The sequence below is a fragment of the Erythrolamprus reginae genome, chromosome 2 (assembly GCF_031021105.1).
Source record: "Erythrolamprus reginae isolate rEryReg1 chromosome 2, rEryReg1.hap1, whole genome shotgun sequence".
Taxonomy (NCBI): domain Eukaryota; kingdom Metazoa; phylum Chordata; class Lepidosauria; order Squamata; family Dipsadidae; genus Erythrolamprus; species Erythrolamprus reginae.
The window spans coordinates 27,132,418-27,154,958 of NC_091951.1; positions in this window are offsets into that span (position 1 = coordinate 27,132,418).

The window sequence follows — 22,541 nt, forward strand, 5'->3', positions numbered from 1 at the left end:
ATTAGTTCCCATCTATTAGTCCCAATTTATCATACAGGGAGGATTTCTTATCTTGAGTCCCAAGATTTGTATCTGTTTATTGGGAGCCACCGGGCAATCTGCTGGCTGCAGGGAGATTTGGCATCGGAAATTCACACACTGGGTTCCAGGGAAAATCTCTTGCGAGGGCAAAACTTGGCTGGGCATCCGGAACTCACTGGCTGGGCTCCGAGAAGGATAATAATAATAACAATAATTTATTGGATTTGTATGCCGCCCCTCTCCGTAGACTCGGGGTGGCTAACAACAATAATAAACACAACATGTACAATCCAATAATAAAAAACAACTAAAAACCCCTATTATAAAACCAAACATACACACAAACATACCATGCATAACTTGTAATGGCCTAGGGGGAAGAGCTATTTCAACTCCCCCATGCCTGGCGGTATAAATGAGTCTTGAGTAGTTTACGAAAGACAGGGAGGGTGGGGGCAGTTCTACTCTCCGGGGGGAGTTGGTTCCAGAGGGCCGGGGCCGCCACAGAGAAGGCTCTTCCCCTGGGCCCCGCCAAACGACATTGTTTAGTCGACGGGACCCGGAGAAGGCCAACTCTGTGGGACCTTATCGGTCGCTGGGATTCTTGCGGTAGCAGGCGGTTTCGGAGGTAATCTGGTCCATTGCAATGTAGGGCTTTAAAGGTCATGACCAACATTAATGGGAATAAGGAGATCGCTGACCATTTCAATAGCTACTTCTGTTCAGTTTTCTCAAAAGACACCTTACAAAATAATAATATAGAGGGATATAGCATTGCTTCCAGCTGTACGGATTCAGCTCCAGTGATCTTAGAAGCCAATGTCTTAGAAGAACTTCCTTATTCTAGATTTTTTCTCTCCTTCAATCCAAAAGTTTAGTCTATTATCCCATTCTCTTAATTTTGCCTCAGGAAAGCTGCCCGGTAAAACTTGAAACAAATACATCATCTTTGGTATTATCATCATCTTAAGGGCCCTTATCTTAGCCATTCTTCCTAAATTTTTCCCCTTCCAATTTTTGATCTGCTTCTGGATTTTTTTCCATATTAAGTTATAATTGGCCATTGTTATTTTGGATGGATTTTTAAATAACCAAATTCCCAAATATTTCATTTTTTTACAACCTAGTTTCAATCCTGAAATTTTTTGAATTTCAATTTGCTCTTTGGGGCCAGTATTTAAGCATATTATCTCTGACTTTTCTATATTAACCTTGAGCCCAGATTGATCTTTAAATTCTTGAAGTAATATCATTATTTTTTTCATCATTTCAATTGGGGTTTGAGACATTACTATAGCATCATCTGCAAATAAGTTTAATTTCAATTCAAGTTCCCCTATTTGATAACCTCTCCATTCCTTATCATTTCTAATTTTATTTGCTAAGGTCTCAATTGCTAATGCAAATAGCATTGGGGATAATGGGCATCCCTGTTTAGTTCCATTTTGAATTTTAATCATTTCTGTTCTATTGCCATTTACTCTAATTTGAGCTACATTATCCTTATATATTGTTTCTATAACTTTACAAAATTTATTTCCCATATTTAAATCTTTACATAGTTGAAATAGGTATTCATGATTAACTTTATCAAAGGCCTTATAAACATCTAATTTTAAAATGCTTAATTTCCTTTTGGTACTGGTAGCATGATGTAGAACATTAATCACGTTTCTTATTGGTTCAAAGATTTTCCTTCCTTTCACAAATCCATATTGATCTTCTCCAATTATTTTTGGTAATATATTCTCCACCCTATTTGCCAATATTTTCATAAATATTTTATAGTCCTGATTTAACAAGCTAATAGGGCGATAGGAACTAGGATCCATTAAATCACGATCTGGTTTTGGGACTGTTATAATTTCTGACATTTTCCACGTTTGTGGAGTTTCAAAAGTTTCCATTACATTATTGAACAATTTCTCCATATACGGTAATAATTCGTTCATATACACTTTATAATATTCAGCTGTAAAACCATCTGGACCGGGAGCTTTAGCAGGTTTCAATCCCTTAATAACTCTAGATATCTCCTCACTTGTAATTTTTGCATTTAACATTTGACTGTCCTCTTTCTTTAATTGCTTTTTAACCTCTGAAGTTTGTGAAACAACATACTCTTTTTTATATAATTCCCCATAAAAGTCTCTCATTATTTTTTCTATTTCTACAGTATTACGCTTTATTAGACCATCCTTATCTTTTAAAGCAGAGATAACAGATTTCTCTTTTCTTTTTTTTAAATAATTTACCATTTGCTTCATGGATTTCTTATTCCAGCTACTAATTCTATGTTTCATAATCATCTTCATTTTATTCCAATTTTCCTCATCAAGTAATTGCAATTGCTTTTTCTTAAATGATAGTAATAAATTCCATTCTCTGTTTCTTGTAATTTTTAAAGTTTCTTGGATTAATTCTATCTCTTTTAATAGATTATTCCTCTTAACATTCCAGGATTTCCTAAGGAAAGCTTCCGTACTAATGCAATTACCTCTCATCACTGCTTTATGTGTATCCCAAACTATTGTTTCTTTAACCTCGCCTGTTGCATTAATACTAAAAAATCCATTGAGTTCCTTTTGTAATTTAGTTCTGCTCTCCTCATTTGCAGAGACAATGGGGTTATACCTCCAAATTCTTTGTTTGTTAGAAATCCCTATTTCTAACACAACTAACATAGGAGCGTGATCTGATAGCCATATGGCTTTCACTTCCGCTTTCTTCAACTTAACCTTATCTGTTTTATTAATTAACATATAATCTACACAGCTAAATTTATTATGTCTAGCAGAATAGAAAGTATCTCTTTTAACCACATTTTGATGGAGGTCCATCATATTAATTTTATTTAAATGTAACTTTTTCTTATCCCCCTTCCCTGTTGTTAGTTCCAAATTAAAATCACCTGCTAAAACCACTATACCTTCCGCAAAGTTATCTAATTTCCGTTTTACATTTATTATAAATTGTTTTGCATTTACGTTAGGGGCATAAATAACCGCTAAAGTTACTAGATTATTTCTTATTTTCCCCTTAATAAATAACATTCTACCATCCTTGTCTCTCTTAATATTGCTTAACTGAAAATCCACTCTTCTATGAACCATTATAGCCACCCCTCTGGATTTATTCGTTCCTTTCGAATGATAAGTTTTTTCCCATTCAATATTTTTTACTAATTTGTTTGTTTTTTCCCTTCCCTTATGGGTCTCCGACAAGAATAAAATATCTGCATAACAGTCTTTAGCCAGCTTCATGATTCTACATCGCTTCTTCTGTGATGATAGACCATTTACATTGAGATATAGAAGGCTTAGATCACCCATCTGCATAAACTAAATGCATTTCCTCTTTCAACAAAACAGAGCCTACCGGAGAATTGTTTATTTTCCCAAAGAATCCCCACCCTGTGCCCCTCGCCTGACCCTCCCACAGGGGAAGGCAACGGAAAAAAAATCTTCCCTTACTGAGAGGCACGCTTAGATCTACGTTCCCTCTGAAAGCCCTCCCTTCTCCCCCATTTTACAAGACAATAAAAGATTCCCCCCTCCTTCCCTCCTTTCCCTTTCTTAACTAACGTGAACCCCCAACAAGAAGTACAAAAGTATGGAAAAAAGGAAGTTAATTAGTTGAAAAACTTAATACCATATTAGCACAACAACTCAGTTCAGTTTATTATTTTTTCTTCTGTCTGGTCACACGAGGCTGATCACGCTTCTCCGATTGCAGTGAGGCCAATTCTCTTTGAAGTTCGGCAATTTTCTCCTCCTTGGTTTGTTCTGGCTCGCAAAAATGTTCTGCTGCTTCAGGCTGGTCGATCGGTGCCTGGATCTGCATTGCTTCCTCTGGATTTAATCCCAATTGTAAAAGCATCTTCCTTCCTTCTTCTAATGACTTTGCCTGGAAAAATTTAGTATCTTTAAACACAATAATGGTGGCAGGATATCTCCAAGAAAATTTTATCCCATTTTCATACAACTGAGAAGAAATCTCTCTCATCTGGTTCCTCATCTTGAGAGTCTCGGCAGATAAATCTTTTAAAACACGTATTGGAAAGGCTTTGTAGCGTAAGTTTAAAATCTGTTTGAGTTCTTTAAAAATCTCTGCAGCTCTTCTTTCTGAAAGAAATCTGATAACAATGTCTTTTGAATCACCCCTGCGAGGACCAAAAGCCCAATGCGCTCTTTCAAATTCTTGCAACTCACATGTAACTTTGTTCTCAAAGAACCACTGGTAGATTTCTTGAATAAGTTGTTTGCCCCCCCCCAAAATCTTTGGGGAAGCCTCTCAAACGTATGTTAGCACGACGCTGTCTATCTTCAAGATTAATGATACGAATTTCCTGGCGAGATTTCCCCGCTTCCAGTTTTCCAATCCTTTGATCTTGAGTTTTTGTTTGTTGTTTCAGTTCCGCCATTCCGGTTCCCAGTGCCGATAAATCTTTTTTCATCTCTTGGAGCAACTTGCCCATGTCAGCAAAACCTTTAAGCAGCGAGTCCATCTTCTCCTCCAGCTCCACCGCAGACGCCATCTTCGCTTTGTTCTTACTTCTTCACCCAACCGCGTTAAAAAGAGTTGTTTACTTCAACTTTTAACTCCTTCTGGTGAAGTTTTTCAACAGTTTATCCAGTTCACTCTCCTCTCAATCCACTTTTAGTAAGCTAGAGAGGGTAGTTAAGGGTTAACTTTTATTTTTTCTTCTTCATATGGGGGAGCTTTCCCTTGGTGCGTCTAGTCCATCCGACGCATGCGTAGATCACTGGCTGGGCTCCGAGAAGGATAATAATAATAACAATAATTTATTGGATTTGTATGCCGCCCCTCTCCGTAGACTCGGGGTGGCTAACAACAATAATAAACACAACATGTACAATCCAATAATAAAAAACAACTAAAAACCCCTATTATAAAACCAAACATACACACAAACATACCATGCATAACTTGTAATGGCCTAGGGGGAAGAGCTATTTCAACTCCCCCATGCCTGGCGGTATAAATGAGTCTTGAGTAGTTTACGAAAGACAGGGAGGGTGGGGGCAGTTCTACTCTCCGGGGGGAGTTGGTTCCAGAGGGCCGGGGCCGCCACAGAGAAGGCTCTTCCCCTGGGCCCCGCCAAACGACATTGTTTAGTCGACGGGACCCGGAGAAGGCCAACTCTGTGGGACCTTATCGGTCGCTGGGATTCTTGCGGTAGCAGGCGGTTTCGGAGGTAATCTGGTCCATTGCAATGTAGGGCTTTAAAGGTCATGACCAACATTAATGGGAATAAGGAGATCGCTGACCATTTCAATAGCTACTTCTGTTCAGTTTTCTCAAAAGACACCTTACAAAATAATAATATAGAGGGATATAGCATTGCTTCCAGCTGTACGGATTCAGCTCCAGTGATCTTAGAAGCCAATGTCTTAGAAGAACTTGAACGATTAAAGATAAATAAGGCAATGGGTCCAGATGGCATCCACCCCAGAGTTCTTAAAGAACTCAGATCTGTCATTGCTACCCCCCTGACTGATTTGTTTAACCAATCCTTGTTAACAGGAGAAGTTCCTGAGGATTGGAGAATGGCCAGTGTTGTGCCTATCCACAAGAAGGGCAGTAGAGAAGAAGCTGGTAACTACAGGCCAGTTAGCTTGACATCAGTGGTAGTTAAAATGATGGAGACTCTACTCAAACAGAGGATAAATCAGCACCTAAAAAATAATAACTTATTGGACCCAAATCAGCATGGCTTTACTGAAGGCAAATCATGTCAGACTAATCTCATTGATTTCTTTGACTATGTCACAAAGGTGTTGGATGAAGGTGGTGCCGTGGATATTGCCTACCTGGACTTCAGCAAAGCCTTTAATACGGTTCCACATAAAGAGCTGATAGATAAATTATGAAGATTGGACTTAATCCCTGGATAGTTCAATGGATTTGCAGCTGGCTGAAGCGTAGACATCAGAGAGTTATTGTTAACGGCGAGTATTCTGAGCAGAGTCAGGTTACAAGCGGTGTGCCACAAGGGTCTGTTCTGGGTCCTATTCTTTTTAATGTTTGTGAGTGACAAATGGGAAGGTTTGGTAGGGAAGGTTTGCCTATTTGCCGATGACTCTAAAGTGTGCAATAGGGTTGATATTCCTGGAGGCATCTGTAATATGGTAAATGATTTAGCTTTACTAGATAAATGGTCAAAGCAATGGAAACTGCAGTTTAATGTTTCCAAACGTAAAATAATGCACTTGGGGAAAAGGAATCCTCAATCTGAGTATTTTATTGGCACTTTTGTGTTAGCAAATACTTCAGAAGAAAAGGATTTAGGGGTAGTGAACACAAGAACAAGGGGACACAATCTGAAGTTAGTTGGGGGAATGATCAAAAGCAACATGAGAAAATATTATTTTACTGAAAGAGTAGTAGATCCTTGGAACAAACTTCCAGCAGACGTGGTAGATAAATCCACAGTAACTGAATTTAAACATGCCTGGGATAAACACATATCCATCCTAAGATAAAATACAGAAAATAGTATAAGGGCAGACTAGATGGACCAGGAGGTCTTTTTCTGCCGTCAGACTTCTATGTTTCTATGTAACACTTTGAATTGTGACCGGAAACTGATCGGCAGCCAATGCAAGCCATGGAGTGTTGAAGAAACGTGGGCAAATCTTGAAAGCCCCACGATGGCTCTCGCAGCTGCGATCTCTTGGTAAGGGAGGATTCAGCTGAGTGTCGTGAATTAGTCCTTTTCACTGGGGAATCGCTCACCTGTTTGGGGTGAACTGCTCTGGGGAATCACAGTAATCTAACTTACAATGTGCTGTTTGCTGTAAAATAGTGTTATATAGAGACCTTTGTAAATAAATATTACACAAATCTTATAACAAACCAACAATATCAATAGTTATCTAAATCCTTTTCAATCTGTTTCATTTCTCTTCATATCTCTATTCATCTAAACTTAATTCAAACCAACATATAAAATACGGTATATACTTTTATATAAAACCCTTTACAAATAATAGTTAGGCAAGTCTTATAATATTCCAAATTACATCGATAGTTTTTCAACATTAACACAATTTATAAATTATGCATCTTATATGCATATCTTATATGCCGCCCCAAGGAGAGGGGCGGCATATAAGTCCAATTAATAAATAAATAAACAATAGAGAACAAATCTTATACAGAGCATCAAAATTTGATTCAATCCAACATATACCAAATTAATCTAAATTTATTAACTTAAAAATCACCTTTCAACATAATTACGTTGATTAATTATACATCCTTATCTACAATAATATTGTTAACACAATTGTAATAGCACAATTATTCTAATTCTTGGAAGGAAAAGAGAAATCTTACCAATGATCAATCATCCATTCTCTTCTCTTTTTTTTATAAAGTTTATTTAACAAACCAACATATAAACAACATACAAACATTAAACATTTACATTACCCTACATGCATAAAGATTAATCTTTTACAATTCTATTTAGTATACATTATATTCCTTTACTGCTATTTCTTTTCTTTCTTTTTTTCAATCCAGTTTCTCCCACACTCTGTAGTAGTCTGCCCAGGTTCGCCTGGTGCGCCAGTTGCGGCCCTATTTGGACCGGGAGTCATTGCTCACAGTCACTCATGCCATCATCACCTCGAGGCTCGACTACTGTAACGCTCTCTACATGGGGCTACCTTTGAAAAGTCTTCGGAAACTTCAGATCGTGCAGAATGCAGCTGCGAGAACAATCATGGGCTTCCCTAAATATGCCCATGTCACACCAACACTCCACAGTCTGCATTGGTTGCCGATCAGTTTCCAGTCACAATTCAAAGTGTTGGTTATGACCTATAAAGCCCTTCATGGCACTGGACCAGAATATCTCCGAGACCGCCTCTTGCCGCACGAATCCCAGCGACCGATTAGGTCCCACAGAGTGGGCCTTCTCCAGGTCCCGTCAACTAAACAATGTCGGTTGGCGGGCCCCAGGGGAAGAGCCTTCTCTGTGGCGGCCCCGACTCTCTGGAACCAACTCCCCCCAGAGATTAGAACTGCCCCTACTCTCCCTGCCTTCCGTAAAGTTCTTAAAACCCACCTCTGTCATCAGGCATGGGGGAACTGAAACATTTCCCCCGGGCATGTACAATTTATGTTTGGTATGTTTGTGTGTGTGCTTGTTAGTATATTGGGGTTCTTTTTTAAAAACTTTTTTAAATATTTAAATTTATTTGAATCTATTTGGATTTGTACGATTTGTTTATGCCTTGTTGTGAGCCGCCCCGAGTTCGCAGAGAGGGGCGGCATACAAATCTAAATAATAAATAAATAAATAAATATGTTTATCCCAGGAATGTTTAAATTCAGTTACTGTGGAGAAAGTAGAAAAGTTGAGGGCAGGTAGGAGGAGAGTTTGTGACAGAGTTGGAAGGGACCTTGCAGGTCTTCTATTCCGACACCCTGCACAAGTAGGTGACTCAATACCATTTCAGACAATTACTTAGTTCTTAGTTGTCAGGAAATTTCTCCTTAATTAATTGTAGGCTGCTTCTCTCCTGGATTAGATTCCATCCACTGCTCCTTGTCTTGCCTTCTGCTGCACTGCAAAATAGGTTGACCCTGTTCTTGGCCCTTCAACTATTGGAACATTGATATCATGTCACCCTTAATCCTTCTTTTCAATAGAGTAGACATACTCAATTCCTGCAACCCTTCTTTATATGTTTAGCCTCAAGCCCCCTATTGCTCTTCTCTGCCTTCTTTATAGAGTCTCAACACCTTTTTTAAAAATATGGCAATCAAAACTAGTTGCAGAAATCCAAGTGTGATCTTATCAAAGCATTATAAATTGATACTAACACTTCACATGATCTTCATTCTAGCCCTGTGTTAAGGCAGCCTAGGATTGCATTAGTTTTTGTGGCCACTGCATCACACTGTTGGCTCTTTTTAGTTGATTGTTTTTATGAGATTATTAATTTTAAATTGTAACTAGATGGGTGGGCATTGGATTTGGTATTATGCACTGTTTTTTATTATTGCTGTGAGCCGCCCCGAGTTTGCGGAGAGGGGCGGCATATAAATCCAATAAACCTGAACCTGAACCTTTGTTGATTTTGTATTTCATACGTTAATTTACTTAATTTAGCACAGTCTAACATTTTTTTAATCACCATCTCTTCATTTGGAGTCTTTTCTTGCTTCCAGACTTGTGCAAATGCCAATCTTGCCGATGTAAGTACAGTGGTACCTCATGATACGAACCCCTCGTCTTACGAACAACCTGAGATACGAACCCGGGGTTTAGAAATTTTTTGCCTCTTCTTACAAACTTTTTCCTTCTTACGAACCCGCCGCTGCTGCCGCCGCGAAGCCCCGCCGCCCGGCTGTCACTTTTTGAAACAGCTGGGGGGCTTCTCAGCGTCCTCCTGAACCCGAACCTGGAAGTTCGGATTTGGCGTTCGGGTTCGAGAGGATGCTGAGAAGCCCCCCGGCTGTTTTAAAAGGTGACAGCCGGGCGGCGGGGCTTCTCAGCAGCCTTCTGAACCCGAACTTTTGCCGAACCTCTGGGTTCGGCGTTCGGGAGGCCGCCGAGAAGCCCCACCGCCCGGCTGTCACCTTTTAAAACAGCCAGGGGGCTTCTCGGCGGCCTCCCGAATGCCGAACCCAGAAGTTCGGGTTTGGCATTCGGGTTCAGGAGGACGCTGAGAAGCCCCCCGGCTGTTTCAAAAGGTGACAGCCGGGCGGCGGTGTTTTTTGCGGTTTTTTTGTTGTTGCACGGATTAATTGATTTTACATTGTTTTCTATGGGAAACAATGTTTTGTCTTACAAACTTTTCATCTTATGAACCTTTCCCGGGAACCAATTAGGTTCGTAAGTTGAGGTATTACTGTATATGATTTATTAAATAATAATTTTCTTTACTGTGTTGGCCTCTAATTATTCCTAATAAATACATTTCTGGTTTCGTCTCTAATTTGTAATCCAATATTTCTTCTAGCCAGGTCTGAATTTTGATCCAAAATTTTCTTGCTTCCGAACATAGCCACCAAATATGATAATATGTTCCTACACCTTTTTTGCACTTCCAGCATTTGTTACTTATATTCGCATTTATTTTAGCTAAACGTGCTGGAGCGTAGTGCCATCGGAAAAACATTTTATATAAATTTTCTTTATACGGTATAGATAGAGTCATTTTATAATTTACTTTCCATAATTTTTCCCAGTCTTCCAATTGGATAGTACAGCCAAAATTAGTCATCCACGCTATCATATTGTGTTTGACTATTTCTTCTATATTTTTGTAATTTAATAGATAGTTATACATTTTAGTAATGAATTTTTTATCTGGGCCTGTTAGAATTTTATCTATTTCATTTGGTTTTTTACATATTCCGAATTCTACTAGATCTTTTTTATATCTACTTTGTATTTGGTAGTATGGCAACCAATCTATTTCTATACCTTCATTCTTAAGTCTTTCCCTAGTTTTTATACCTCCCTTAGTATTTAAGAGGTCTTCATATGTTATTACAGAGATCCCTCGATTTTCGTGGTCTCGATTTTTGCGAAACGCTATACCACGGTTTATCAAAAAATAATAATTAAAAAATAGTCCGCGTTTTTTTTCTACACCACGGTTTTTCCCACCCGATGACGTCATACGTCATCACCAAACTAATGTCTGCCATTGCTGATTGGCCGAAATCTCGGCCAATCAGCTTTGCCATCGCAAAAAAAGCGCAAAAATTTTGCCCGACTGCTGATGGACAGAAATCTCGGCCAATCAGTGTTGTTTGCCCCGCGTGGTTTGGAACTTTTGGAACTTGTTAAGACTTGTTGGAAGATGGCTCCTAAACGTTGCACGCGGAGCGGAGGCGGCGACGCTAAAAAGAGCAGGAAGATGCTGACAATTAAGGAGAAAATTGAACTTTTGGACATGCTGAAAGAGGGACGCTCTTATGCAGATGTTGGTCGGCATTATGGGATCAACGAATCGAGTGTGCGATACATTCGGAAAGATAAAAAGAAGATAAGGCAAACTTCTCTGATGACATTCAACAAGGCTGCAAAAAGAATGGTGACGCCTAGAAACAAACGCCTTATGAAGATGGAAGCTGCTTTGTCCGTGTGGGTACAAGACTGCTGCAAAAAGAGCATTGCTTTGGATACCAGCACCATACGGACAAAGGCACAGCAACTGTACAACCGTCTTGCAAACACAGAAGGAGGCGATGCAGATGAGGGAAACACAGGTGAGGGCTGGGGTTTTTTATTCTGACATTATTTAAGTGCTTTTTAAGAAAGGAAGGAGGGAGGGAGGGAAGGAGGGAAGGAAGGAGGGAAGGAAGGAGGGAGGGAGGGAGGGAAGGAAGGAAGGAAGGAAGGAAGGAAGGAGGCGGGCATTTACCATACAGTACTCATAGTTCCCTCTAAGCTGAGCAGTGAGCAATCGCTCACTTAAAAATCATCATCAACTCAGAGTTTTCCAAACCTGCCCAGCAGCCGAGAGGGAAACAGTGAGAGGGAAGGAGAGAGAGAGGAAGAGAGGAAGAGAGGGAAACAGATAGAAAAAAGAGAGGAAGGAAAAGAAAAAGAAAAAGAATGGGAGTAAGGAAGAGAGAAAGAAAATCAAAATCTAGTTTGAAACTAGCTCAACTATTTAAGTGGCATTTTGATATAGATAGAGTTGCCCTATTATGAGTTCACTGTTATAGACACACAGTACAGTATTTTATTTTGAAATTCTCTGAGGCAAAACAGGGTTGTTTGTTTGTTTGTTTGTTTGTTTATTTATTTAATATTTTTGAGCTGCCCAGTCCCAAAGGGACTGCCGCTCAGACACTATACTTTTCCGCCCCCTCCAAAAAAAAAAATTAGAGGGAACACTGACAGTACCGTATGCTTTCATTCAAGTCACTTCTCTCTCCCTTTCCTGTCATTCTCTGCAGATGCAGGTGCTGGTGAAGGTGCTGATGACTCTGAAGACCCCCAGCCATCAACATCTTCTGCTTCTTCAGCCCCATACACATTCACAACAAGCAAAGGGTGGTTCGAGAAATTTCAACGGCGCTATGGCCTGAAGAGTGTGTCATTGCATGGAGAAGCTGCCTCAGCAGATACAGGTGCAGCCGAAAAGTACGTCCAGGGCACGTTTAAAGACCTAGTTGAAGAAGGGGGCTACCTTCCAGAACAGGTGTTCAACATGGACGAAACAGGCCTGTTCTGGAAGAGGATGCCTTCACGGACTTTCTTGATGCAAGATGAAGCCAAAGCCCCTGGCTTTAATGCCATGAAAGATCGGGTGACTTTGATCATGTGTGGGAATGCAGCAGGCTTTTTGATGAAGCCAGGGCTAATTTATAAGTCACGAAATCCAAGAGCCCTCAAGAACAGAAATAAGAATGCATTGCCAGTGTACTGGATGCATAATCCTAAAGCATGGATTACAAAACCCCTCACGCGGGACTGGTTTCATCAGTGCTTCATCCCACAGGTGAAGGATTATTTGGCTGGAAAAGGACTCAATTTCAAAGTGCTTCTCCTAATGGACAATGCTGGAGGCCATGATGACCTGGCACATGAACATGCTGGGGTGCAAGTCGAATTCTTGCCACCAAACACCACATCGCTTATCCAGCCGATGGATCAAGGTGTTATCCGCGCATTTAAGGCACTGTACACACGCAATTCCCTTGGAAGCATCGTGGAAGCAATGGATGCTGATGAAAACTTCACATTGAAGGCGTACTGGCGTCAGTACACGATTGCATCGTGTCTGAAGAACATTCAGAATGCCTTAATGGATATGAAGTCACAGACAATGAATGCCTGCTGGAAGAAATTGTGGCCAGAAGTGGTGCATGATTACAAGGGATTTGCTCCCGAAGAAATTCAAGATGCTGCAGTCCAGAACTCTGTGAAGCTGGCACAGGCACTGGGTGGAGAAGGCTTCGTTGACATGACACCAGATGAAGTCAATGGTTTGCTTGATGAGCATGGCCTACCGCTGACAGACAAAGATCTGGAGGAGCTGACCAGGTCAGCGAGTGAAGAAGAGGAGGAAGAGGAAGCTGAACAAGCTGAGGAAGAAGAAGATGTTGGCCTAACGCTTGAGCGGCTTGCAGAACTGAACAGAGCTGCTGCACATGTACAACGCATGGTGGAACTTTGGGATCCCAACATGACTCGCTCTATACAGTTTAAGGCCTCCCTTGACAACACCTTTGCACCATACAGAGCCATGTTAGCCCAGAAAAAGAAACTGCGCCAACAACTGCCCATAACTATGTTTGTCACGAAAACCAAGAGGTCTGTCACACCATCACCTGCAGCGTCCATTGTAGAAGTGCCCGATGAAATGGTGATAGAAGAAGATCCCGAGTTATCCTAGTTATGCTAACACCCCCCCCCCCCAAAAATGTAAATAAATATTGTTATCATTTATAACTTAAGTGTCTTATTCAATGTGTACAGGTACAGGTAGAGGTAATGGGAAGGGGAAATGGTAATTAAGGGGATGGTAAATGGTAATTTATAGGTTAAAAGTGTTGGGACTGAGTGGCATACAGAAGAATGAATGAATGACTGAGTGAATGAAATTCAAACACAGGTGAGGGCTGGGGGGTTTTATTCTGTCATTATTTAAGTGCTTTTTAAGAAAGGAGGGAGGGAGGGAAGGAAGGAGGGAGGGAAGGAAGGAGGGAAGGAAGGAAGGAGGGAAGGAAGGAGGGAGGGAGGGAAGGAAGGAGGGAAGGAAGGAGGGAAGGAAGGAAGGAGGGAAGGAATGAGGGAGGGAAGGAAGGAGCGAGGGAAGGAAGGAGGGAAGGAGGGAAGGAAGGAAGGAAGGAGGGAAGGAAGGAGGGAAGGAAGGAGGGAAGGAAGGAGGGAAGGAAGGAGGGAGGGAAGGAGGGCAGGAAGGAAGGAGGGAAGGAAGGAGGGAGGGAGGGAAGGAGGGAAGGAAGGAAGGAAGGAGGGAAGGAAGGAGGGAAGGAAGGAGGGAGGGAGGGAGGGAAGGAAGGAGGGAAGGAAGGAGGGAGGGAAGGAAGGAGAGGAGGGAGGGAAGGAAGGAATGAGGGAGGGAAGGAAGGAGCGAGGGAAGGAAGGAGGGAAGGAAGGAAGGAAGGAGGGAAGGAAGGAGGGAGGGAAGGAGGGAAGGAAGGAGGGAAGGAGGGAGGGAAGGAAGGAGGGAGGGAGGGAAGGAAGGAAGGAGGGAAGGAAGGAGGCGGGCATTCTAAAAGCCGAGAAGCCGTTGTTGCCAGCACTGCTGCAGGAGGACTCGTGCCCCAAGAAAGCCGGTGAGAGGGGCGAATCGGGCGGGCGGGGGGGTAGCGGCGAGGAGGCCGGAGGCGCTGGGGGGGTGGCCGACATTAAAAACAACCATTGCCAGCCTCTGAACTTTTGTCACTCCCCGCCTCCACCTGCAAGCCCTTGCGCGGCCATGGAAAAGCAGTGCGCATGCGCAGATGGTGTTTTTACTTCCGCGCCACTACATCGCGGAAAATCGATTTTCTTGGAACGTAACCCCCGCGAAAATCAAGGGATCACTGTATTTGTTTTTGGTTAATTATATTTGGGTGGATTCATAGTTCCCTCTAAGCTGAGCAGTGAGCAATCGCTCACTTAAAAATCATCATCAACTCAGAGTTTTCCAAACCTGCCCAGAAGCCGAGAGGGAAAGAGTGAGAGGGAAGGAGAGAGAGAGGAAGAGAGGAAGAGAGAGAAACAGATAAAAAAGAGAGGAAGGAAAAGAAAAAGAAAAAGAATGGGAGTAAGGAAGAGGGAAAGAAAATCAAAATCTAGTTTGAAACTAGCTCAACTATTTAAGTGGCATTTTGATATTGATAGAGTTGCTCTATTATGAGCTCACTGTTATAGACACACAGTACAGTATTTTATTTTGAAATTCTCTGAGGCAAAACAGGGTGGGTTTTTTGTTTGTTTGTTTATTTATTATTTCTGTGCCGCCCAGTCCCGAAGGGACTGCCGCTCAGACACTATACTTTTCCGCCCCCCCCCCCCAAAAAAAATAGAGGGAACACTGGGTGGATTTGGTCTTCCAGTGTGGATAGCCATCTAGGTATTTCACTATAGTGTTTTTTCCTAACTTTCCACCAATGTTCCAGCAAGGTGTTCTGTATTTGATGTTGAAATGTGAGTGCTTTATATGTTCTTTTTCCCATAAATGTGCATGCCAGCCTTCATTGATATTATGGCCTTCTATTGTTAATATTCTAGAGTTTTCTAGATTAACCCATTCTTTGATCCATAGTAATTTGGCAGCCTGATGGTATAATTCTAGATTAGGCAGGCCAAATCCTCCTCTTATTCTCAAATCTTGTAAAGCTTTCATATTTATTCTTGGTTTTTTTATTACGCCAAATAACTTTTGAAATTATTCTATTTATTTTTGTAAAAAAATGATTTGTCTAATTGTATTGGGGCTGTTTGAAAGAGGTAAAGCCACCTTGGGAGTATATTGGTTTTTATGGTGTTGATTCTTCCCATTAGCGATAAGTTTAGATTTGTCCATTTTTCTAAATCCTCTTTTGTTTTATTTAATAATTTCATATAATTTAGTTCCTTTAATGAAGAATATCTTGCAGTGAAGCAGATTCTTAAATATTTAAATTTTTTTCCATTTGAAATCCTGTTTCTTTTGTTAATATCTTAATTTGATCTTCTTTACAGTTCTTGGTTAATATTTTAGCTTTATTTCTATTTATTTTTAATCCGGCTACATTTCCATAAGCTTCTAATTCTTTTAGTAAATATGCCATTGAGCTAGCTGGATTTTCTAGAAAAAATACCAAGTCATCGGCAAATGCCTGTGTTTTATATGTTTGTTGTTTAATTTTAGTGCCTTGTATTTGTGTATTTTCCCTAATTTGGTTCAATAAAATTTCAATAGACATTATATAGATTAAGGGGGGATAGTGGACAACCTTGTCTCACTCCCTTCGTAATATCTAATGGATTTGTCAGATCTCCATTTATTAAGATCCTTGCCTTTTGTTTGGAATAAAATTTTAAAATCATATTTCAAAATTTGTCCCAAAGTCCATAATGTTTATCATTTTTTAAAAAAAAATTCCAATTAAGGTTATCAAAGGCTTTCTCAGCATCCAGAAACAGCATTGCAAATTCCTTGTTGCTATGACTTTCATAATATTCTAACATATTTAGGGTAATTCTTATGTTGTTTCTAATTTGTCTATTAGGCAGAAAGCCGTTCTGATCTGAGTGTATTATTTTATTTAATATTTTTTTTCAATCTATCTGCTATAATTGACAGATACAGTGATCCCTCGATTTTCGCGGTCTCGATTTTCGCGAAACGCTATACCACGGTTTTTCAAAAAATAATAATTTAAAAATAGTCCGCGTTTTTTTTTCTACACCACGGTTTTTCCCGCCCAATGACATCATACGTTATCACCAAACTAATCTCGGCCAATCAGCTTTGCCATCACAAAAAAAAAAGCAAAAATTTTGCCCGACTGTTGATGGACAGAAATCTCGGCCAATCAGTGTTGTTTGCCATGCGTGGTTTGGAACTTTTGGAACTTGTTAAGACTTGTTGGAAGATGGCTCCTAAACGTTGCACGCGGAGCGGAGGCGGCGACGCTAAAAAGAGCCGGAAGATGCTGACAATTAAGGAGAAAATTGAACTTTTTGGACATGCTGAAAGAGGGACGCTCTTATGCAGATGTTGGTCGGCATTATGGGATCAACGAATCGAGTGTGCGATACATTCGGAAAGACGAAAAGAAGATAAGGGCAAACTTCTCTGATGACATTCAACAAGGCTGCAAAAAGAATGGTGACGCCTAGAAACAAACGCCTTGTGAAGATGGAAGCTGCTTTGTCCGTGTGGGTACAAGACTGCCGCAAAAAGAGCATTGCTTTGGATACCAGCACCATACGGACAAAGGCACAGCAACTGTACAACCGTCTTGCAAACACAGGAGGCGGCAATGCAGATGAGGGAAACGCAGGTGAGGGCTGGGGTTTTTTTATTCTGACATTATTTAAGTGCTTTTTAAGAAAGGAAGGAGGGAGGGAAGGAGGGAGGGAAGGAAGCAAGGAGGGAAGGAGGGAGGGAGGGAAGGAGGGGAGGGAAGGAAGGAGGGAAGGAAGGAGGGAAGGAAGGAGGGAAGGAAGGAGGGAGGGAAGGAAGGAGGGAAGGAGGGAGGGAGGGAGGGAAGGAGGGAGGGAAGGAGGGAAGGAAGGAGGGAAGGAAGGAGGGAGGGAAGGAAGGAAGGAGGCGGGCATTTACCATACAGTACTGTATGCTTTCATTCAAGTCACTTCTCTCTCCCTTTCCTGTCATTCTCTGCAGATGCAGGTGCTGGTGAAGGTGCTGATGACTCTGAAGACCCCCAGCCATCAACATCTTCTGCTTCTTCAGCCCCATACACATTCACAGCAAGCAAAGGGTGGTTCGAGAAATTTCAATGGTGCTATGGCCTGAAGAGTGTGTCATTGCATGGAGAAGCTGCCTCAGCAGATACAGGTGCAGCCGAAAAGTACGTCCAGGGCACGTTTAAAGACCTAGTTGAAGAAGGGGGCTACCTTCCAGAACAGGTGTTCAACATGGACGAAACAGGCCTGTTCTGGAAGAGGATGCCTTCACGGACTTTCTTGATGCAAGATGAAGCCAAAGCCCCTGGCTTTAATGCCATGAAAGATCGGGTGACTTTGATCATGTGTGGGAATGCAGCAGGCTTTTTGATGAAGCCAGGGCTAATTTATAAGTCACGAAATCCAAGAGCCCTCAAGAACAGAAATAAGAATGCATTGCCAGTGTACTGGATGCATAATCCTAAAGCATGGATTACAAAACCCCTCACGCGGGACTGGTTTCATCAGTGCTTCATCCCACAGGTGAAGGATTATTTGGCTGGAAAAGGACTCAATTTCAAAGTGCTTCTCCTAATGGACAATGCTGGAGGCCATGATGACCTGGCACATGAACATGCTGGGGTGCAAGTCGAATTCTTGCCACCAAACACCACATCGCTTATCCAGCCGATGGATCAAGGTGTTATCCGCGCATTTAAGGCACTGTACACGTGCAATTCCCTTGGAAGCATCGTGGAAGCAATGGATGCTGATGAAAACTTCACATTGAAGGCGTACTGGCGTCAGTACACGATTGCATCGTGTCTGAAGAACATTCAGAATGCCTTAATGGATATGAAGTCACAGACAATGAATGCCTGCTGGAAGAAATTGTGGCCAGAAGTGGTGCATGATTACAAGGGATTTGCTCCCGAAGAAATTCAAGATGCTGCAGTCCAGAACTCTGTGAAGCTGGCACAGGCACTGGGTGGAGAAGGCTTCGTTGACATGACACCAGATGAAGTCAATGGTTTGCTTGATGAGCATGGCCTACCGCTGACAGACAAAGATCTGGAGGAGCTGACCAGGTCAGCGAGTGAAGAAGAGGAGGAAGAGGAAGCTGAACAAGCTGAGGAAGAAGAAGATGTTGGCCTAACGCTTGAGCGGCTTGCAGAACTGAACAGAGCTGCTGCACATGTACAACGCATGGTGGAACTTTGGGATCCCAACATGACTCGCTCTATACAGTTTAAGGCCTCCCTTGACAACACCTTTGCACCATACAGAGCCATGTTAGCCCAGAAAAAGAAACTGCACCAACAACTGCCCATAACTATGTTTGTCACGAAAACCAAGAGGTCTGTCACACCATTACCTGCAGCGTCCATTGTAGAAGTGCCCGATGAAATGGTGATAGAAGAAGATCCCGAGTTATCCTAGTTATGCTAACACTCCCCCCAAAAAATGTAAATAAATATTGTTATCATTTATAACTTAAGTGTCTTATTCAAAGTGTACAGGTACAGGTAGAGGTAATGGGAAGGGGAAATGGTAATTAAGGGGATGGTAAATGGTAATTTATAGGTTAAAAGTGTTGGGACTGAGTGGCATACAGAAGAATGAATGAATGAATGACTGAGTGAATGAAATTCAAACACAGGTGAGGGCTGGGGGGTTTTATTCTGTCATTATTTAAGTGCTTTTTAAGAAAGGAGGGAGGGAGGGAAGGAGGGAAGGAAGGAGGGAAGGAAGGAAGGAGGGAAGGAAGGAGGGAGGGAGGGAGGGAAGGAAGGAAGGAGGGAAGGAAGGAGGGACGGAAGGAAGGAATGAGGGAGGGAAGGAAGGAGCGAGGGAAGGAAGGAAGGAGGGAAGGAAGGAAGGAAGGAGGGAAGGAAGGAAGGAGGGAAGGAAGGAGGGAGGAAGGAGGGAAGGAGGGAAGGAGGGAGGGAAGGAAGGAAGGAGGGAAGGAAGGAGGGAAGGAAGGAAGGTGGGAAGGAATGAGGGAGGGAAGGAAGGAGCGAGGGAAGACAGGAAGGAGGGAAGGAAGGAGGGAAGGAAGGAGGGAGGGAAGGAAGGAGGGAGGGAAGGAAGGAGGGAGGGAAGGAAGGAGGGAAGGAAGGAGGGAAGGAAGGAGGGAGGGAGGGAAGGAGGGAAGGAAGGAGGGAGGGAAGGAAGGAGGGAGGGAAGGAAGGAAGGAGGGAAGGAAGGAGGGAGGGAAGGAGGGAGGGAAGGAAGGAGGGAGGGAAGGAGGGAGGGAGGGAAGGAAGGAAGGAGGGAGGGAAGGAAGGAGGGAAGGAGGGAAGGAAGGAGGGAGGGAAGAAGGAGGGAAGGAAGGAGGGAAGGAAGGAGGGAGGGAAGGAAGGAGGGAAGGAGGGAAGGAAGGAGGGAAGGAAGGAGGGAGGGAAGGAAGGAGGGAAGGAGGGAAGGAAGGAGGGAAGGAGGGAGGGAAGGAAGGAGGGAGGGAAGGAAGGAGGGCGGGAAGGAAGGAGGGAGGGAAGGAAGGAGGGAAGGAAGGAGGGAGGGAAGGAAGGAGGGAAGGAAGGAGGGAAGGAAGGAGGGAAGGAAGGAAGGAAGGAAGGAAGGAGGCGGGCATTCTAAAAGCCGAGAAGCCGTTGCCGCCAGCGATGCTGGAGGACTCGTGCCCCAAGAAAGCTGGTGAGAGGGGCGAATCGGGCGGGCGGGGGGAGCGGCGAGGAGGCCGGAGGCGCTGGGGGAGTGGCCGACATTAAAAAGAACCATTGCCAGCCTCCGAACTTTCGTCGCTCCCCGCCTCCACCTGCAAGCCCTTGCGTGGCCATGGAAAAGCGGCGCGCATGCGCAGATGGTGTTTTTACTTCCACGCTGCTACATCGCAGAAAATCGATTTTCGCGGGAGGTCTTGGAACGTAACCCCCGCGAAAATCGAGGGATCACTGTATATTTTATAATCTACGTTTAGTAGATATATTGGTCTGTAATTTTTAATATAGTTTGCATCTGTTTCTTCTTTTTGTATCAATGTTATATTGGCTTCTTGCCATGATGGCGGCCATTCACCATTTTTAACATATTGTTGTAAATTTCTAATAATAATTCTCCCATTATGTGGAACGTTGCTTTATAAAATTCAATTGAAACATAGAAACATAGAAACATAGAAGTCTGACGGCAGAAAAAGACCTCATGGTCCATCTAGTCTGCCCTTATACTATTTTCTGTATTTTATCTTAGGATGGATATATGTTTATCCCATATATCACCTGGGTACCTCTGTATGATGGATGCAAAAATTGGGAGCCCATCTGGACCTGGTGTTTTATTGTTATTCTGTTTCATAATTATTTTTTCTAGTTCTTCTTTAGTTATTTCTTTATTCAACATTTCTTTATCTTCTTTACTTATAAATTTAATTTTACATGTCTCCAAGTAAGTTAATATATCTTCTTCTTTAATAATATCTATATTATATAATTCTTTATAATATTCTAGTGCTATCTCTTCCTTTTTTCCCAATTGATAATGTGTTATTTCATTCTTATCTGTTAATTGTTGGATCAGGTTTTTTCCCCCTTTCTTTCCTCAATTTATAGGATAACCACTCTACCAGGTTTGTTCGCATGCTCAAATTGATTTTGTTTTACTGCTCTTAATTTCCTCAATCATCCATTCTCTTTTGAACTGTCTCAAATTCCATTACAGTGGAACCCCGACATAAGAGCTGCTCTACTTAAGAGCAACTCGAGATAAGAGCTGGGAGGGGAGAGATATTTTTGTTCTACTTACAAGCCCAAATTCGAGATACAAGCGCCAAGGAGCTGTCTCCTGAAGCCAAACGCTAACTTCCGCGTTCGGCTTCAGGAGACAGCTGCGAAGCGGCGCGCGTGTTTTAAAAGGTTGCAGCCGGCCTGGGGGGCTCGGGGGGGTGCTTGCAGCTTTCTTTCTTGCTCTTTTTCTTTCTCTCTTTTACCTTCCCTTCCTCTATTTCTTCTTTTCTTTCTCCTTCCCACCTTCTTCCCTCCCTCCCTCCCTTCACTCATTCCTCTCTTACTCTCCCCTTTCATAAGTTTCCTTGCTTCCTTCCTCTGTTCCTGTCCCTTCCCTCTTTCCTTCCTTCCTTCCCACCCTCCGTCCATTCATTCACCCATTCCTCTCTTGATCGCTTAAAGCCGGTCCCTGGTGCAAAAAGGGTTGGGGACCTCTGTCCTACAGGATTGGGTGGCAGAGAAGTTGAACATATGTAAATTTAAAAGTTTAAGAAAGTTTACAAGTTAAGTGAAAGAAATTTCATTATTCATTTATATGTACATGTACATTTCTTCATTAAAAACATGTCTTTCTGCATAATTTAGACTAACTTTGTGAGTTTTTTGAGGGCTGGAACCAATTAAAATTATTTACATTAATTCCTATGGGGAAAAGTCGTTCGAGATAAGAGCTGCTCGACTTAAGAGCCCAGGTCCGGAACGAATTAAACTCGTATCTCGAGGTACCACTGTACTTATATATTTTCCCTTTCCCCACTTCTTCTCTTAACTTTTTCTTTCTCTTGTTGCTATACCTATAATTCCTTTCCTTCCAAATTTCTTTCCTTCCTTTTATGTAAATTGTTTCCATAATCTATGCCGCGGAGCTCCTAGGGAAGCCCCAGCTGGGCGGGGCGCTGCCGGTGCCGGTGCGGGCTTTCCCGAAACAGACGGAGAATGCCCTCTCTCGCAGCCCCCTGGCTGGGAGCGCTTTCGCTGCGAGAGAGGGCTTTCTCCGTCCGTTTCGGGAATGCCCGCCCCGCCCCTCTCGCACGCACGCCGCTCCCCTTTTCTCTCAGCTCTCCCCGGCTTTGCTTCTCAATCCCTCCCTCCTTCCGTCTTTCCTTCCCCTCAGCCGTTCTGTCTGGGGGTCTCCCGCTCTTCCCTTCCCCGCCTCCCAGGCTTTGCCTTCACCACCCCACCCCCTTTTTGGTTGGCAAGGAGTCCTTTGCCGCATCCTGCAGTTCGCACTCGGCTCGAGGCCGCTTTCCCTGGCTGCGCTCTTTCTTTCTCTCTCTCTCTCTCCCGTGAGGCGGGGGGAAGGAAAAAAACAAACAAAAACTTCTTGCAGCGGGTCCACGCGCGCGCTCGTGCCCGCGCTCGTCCCTTCAGCAGCGAGGGAGGGAAGTCGGAGGGTGAGGGAGCGAGCGAGCGCTCTTGTCCTCGGTGCC